The sequence below is a fragment of the Humulus lupulus genome, chromosome 4, assembly GCF_963169125.1.
Source record: "Humulus lupulus chromosome 4, drHumLupu1.1, whole genome shotgun sequence".
In the NCBI taxonomy this organism is placed as follows: domain Eukaryota; kingdom Viridiplantae; phylum Streptophyta; class Magnoliopsida; order Rosales; family Cannabaceae; genus Humulus; species Humulus lupulus.
This window is the reverse complement of record NC_084796.1, coordinates 244140688-244144773: the sequence shown is the minus strand read 5'-3', so window position 1 is coordinate 244144773 and position 4086 is coordinate 244140688. Positions and strand designations below refer to the sequence as shown.

General features: G+C 30.0%; 1 long non-coding RNA gene across 1 annotated transcript; it reads right to left on the bottom strand.

Moving 5' to 3' along the window:
- Positions 1-235: 235 nt before the first annotated feature.
- On the bottom strand, positions 236-2206 carry LOC133831494 (uncharacterized). Its single transcript, XR_009892519.1, has 4 exons — positions 2042-2206; positions 1825-1895; positions 802-1345; positions 236-457 (listed from the first exon to the last, which is right to left on the bottom strand). It is a non-coding gene; the product is annotated as an uncharacterized LOC133831494 (long non-coding RNA).
- Between the last annotated feature and the right edge of the window lie 1880 nt (positions 2207-4086).

Below are 4086 nucleotides of genomic sequence, written 5' to 3'. Positions count from 1 at the left end.
AAAAATTGTATAATAATTAGTCGTTATATAGTTTTACATACTAAAAATATTAGTCACTATAGTGAAGCAAACTACACTATTAGTGACAATCATTTAATCTTGAAAAATAAATTATTTTATTTTATTAATTTAGATTTAAAATTTTATTTTAATATAACTTTTTTTTATCATGATAACAAATAAATTGTTCAAAAAAAATATATTTCAATAATAAAATAGCATTTAATGGCTTACATTAAAAAAAATCACTATATAAAAATTAAAATTCCAATACAAAATATAATGTTTTCCTAAAATACAATACAATCAATCAACACATCGATATAGAAAAGATTTTTTTTTTTTACATTTATATACTATTTTCTGCATTGTCACATTCTCTGATATTGCACTCTCCTGACAAGTAAATTTTTGACCATAGCTTCCAAGTACAAGGAATAGAATTCAAGAGCAATAACTGCAAACAATAAAAATAATAATAATAAATTAGTTAATAAATATATATTACCCAAAACTAGTCTTAATTATAAATACATAAAGTAGTTCTTAATGTCACTAAGTACAAGTCCTAAAGCAGCATAAGATACATCCATCCTAAATCAACCATAATGATTAAATATTTATGTGAGATACTTGCAAGTGGCATTAGCACTACAACTACAACTATACTTTTTAATTATGATTTATTGCTTTGCATGTAAAAGGTGATATATATATATATAAATGCACTTGCAGGAATGGCTGGATTTGACTTTTCCATAGAAGATAATTGGTTTCAGTGAGTTTGCTCATCGACATTACCGTGTGCATTTGCCAAAACCCATAACAGAGACCTTCCATTTATTATCCACCTGCAATCAAACTTCTCATAAATGCTTAATCGATTAAAGCAACAATTAAGTACATACCTTGCCTATGACCCAAAATCAGGTACAAAAACTCTTCAGTCTTCCTTCTCACACAAAAAAATGATAAACCATTCAAAACAACAACAATAGTAATGTCAAAAACTAAAGTTTAACCATAACTAAATAAAAATCAGTCTCCAAAACATCATAGAAGACCATACATGCTCAAATGAGCTTGGTATAAGATAAATCCATAATTCAAGAGTAAAAGGAAAGAAGCATGAGCAACAATAAACATATATTTCATAGAAAAGAATAATGGATAAAGGATGTATTTGTCCACATTTCCACATCGCCTAGTAGATCATTATTCCTACAGCTAGTATATATAACAAAAGAAACAGTCAAAGAAAACAGAACAAACCATCAAATCATTGGATTAAAAAAGGTATGGCCATTATCACCTCTCATTAGAATATCCACAAATCCAACCTTTCCTGAGATAAAAATGAACAAAGAAAAGAAAATTTAAAACCAAAAACAACATTTTGGATGCTTCAAAATCAATCACCCGAAACATAAGAACTATTGCTGAATAATTATTAAGGAAGTTAAAGCTGAGAGAAAATGAGCAATTCATTCATAATAGGAACATAACCATAGACACAACAATAAACTAAAGTATATCTTCCATTGACCCACCAATATGCATAACTTATTAATGCAACCAACAGTGAATCAATAAGAACAACACAAATGCTTTTCTACATAACAATGCATATTTGGGTCTAAATTTATATTAATCAAGAAATTTACTGCACCTAGGTATGAAATATCTATACCCTCAAAATCTGCGTAATCAGTAGACAAAAAACTATATTTTCATTTGCAATTATTACATTATAAAAATACAATCTAGAAGAAAATCATATAATAAAAACCATAAAGTTGTTCCATGAATAGGGTCATTACTTACTTAAGAGAGTGAAGAGATCAAGCTTGTGGAATGAAAGATTTCACACCATCAAAACAAATTGGGTAACCCTGCTGCAAAAAAATAAAATAAAGGATAACCCATATGACCAAACGTATGTATGTATATATATATATATATAAACAAATATGAACAGAATCAAATCTAGATAGCACACAACACCTGGAATTTGAAGAGACAGTGCAGAGTGAGATTTTACCTGCAAGCTTTATCGAGTAGTCCCAGGCCGCTGCATCGTCCAGCCCCAACGAGGCCGCGCTAGACCCACGCAACCCCCACCAGCGACAGTAAACCTGCAGAGAGAAGAATGAAATGGAATGAGGGATAAGATTGAGATGAGAAAGAGATGGTGAGCGAGAGGGTGCAGTTGTGAGTGAAATGGGAGCGAAGATAACTCAAGAGAGAGTGACAAAAAAACTCAATTTTTGTTTTTAATTCTCCCGCCCAATAGTTTCAGAGTCCCGCCTAATACACTACCTTCTTTTAATTTTCTAATTTCTTTTATAACTTAACAAACATAAATCATATTTATTCTTTATAACTTTTCTAATTTCTTTTATAACTTAATAAACATAAATCATATTTATTCTTTATAACTTTTCTAATTTCATATATATATTTTAATATTTTTAGCAAAACAAATTTTTCACTTTTATTTTCTTTACATTAAAATATATTTTATTTGACAAATATTAATAAAATTTGTTAAAAAAAATTATTAACCTATATAAATATAAAATAAATTGATTAATAAAACTAATATTAATATGAATAAAAAAAACTATTTTTTATCATCACCCATGAAAGCCTTGTAAAAATATGAAAAATTCATTAAATCAAAATGTTGACAAAGAAAAAGAGTACAATGAAAATAATAAAATGTACTAAGTCATCCATAAGCGTAGTAATAAATAAAAATAATATAATGTACTAAGTCGTTCATAAATAAGTGATCGACATCAATTGACAGTTGCAGGTGGTGGCGGTGGTGGTGGTGATGGCGGTGGCGGCGGTTGGAAGCCAAAAATAGGATGATCGTTAGGTATGTCCATAACGTTCTTTAATTGTTGCAAAAACTCATGTCGTTCATTTCTTACCTCTTCAAGAATCTCATTTCGTATTGTTTCTCGCATATTGGCAACACGATCTTCAACTATTTTCTCAACTTGGTAGTCTGATTTCTTTTTATTAGGGGCGGGTCCTAATCCAGGTATATGACCGCATCTCTCATTACCCAAAACCTCAGCAAGAATTTCATCCTCCATTACTTCTTCATTATTCTCTTGACGTTGTCGCCTTAACTCATCCATTCGTTCCTGCAATTTTAAAACAAATAATGTTAGAAGAAAATTATACAATATAATTTGGAAAAAATATAATAAGTAAAGACATACATATCGTGTCCTTGCTTCCTCATTACACCAACCATTTTCTACATTCCAATGGGTACCCCTAAATAGCTCAATTTCCCCAACATTATTAACTGAAGACTATTCAACAAAAAAAAAAAATTAGTATAAATATTGAAGAAAAAAAAGCCATTTATGTCTTGTAAATAAACTTACTCCTTTTGTTCGATGTTGAATAAAAGACTTGGATCCACCTCGATGGTTATACGGTACTTTAGCTTTATTTTTAGCCGCTGCGACCGAACGTTTCTAAATAATTTAAAAATAAATGACATTATGTTATGTTAATACTATGTCATTAAGTAAATGTATGAAAATATAAATTATACCTGCCAATCATCATTGTTAAAGATATTGTCACATAACCAACTCCAATCTTCATCTGTAACTCTAACATCTGTAGGTCGATTGATTCGTGGATTTTTTCCACTTTTGACAACATCTTTGTGGTGGGAATGAAGCTTTTGTCGATAATTTTTGTAACGATTTGCACAATGGCGTTCAATGACATCATACATGGTTCTTTCATTCCCAGGTTCAATGATGAATTTATCCTACATACACTAAAATAATTAATACATTTATGGCTAGAGAGATGTTATATAGTAGAAGAAATAATATATGAATAAAATAAGTAACCTTAATACGAGTGCGAATCATTGCCTTGTCCTCTTTTGAAACTTTGCTCCACCCTTTCACTCTAAGAGGTGCGTGATTTCGTACAATGAAACCAACTTCAGATGCAAATCGCGAAGCATTGGCTCCGGTAGGGTGAAGTTCTCCGTCTCTAGCTGATATTGGTAATTTTTTTTTTGTGTCAGCAACAACTTTGCTC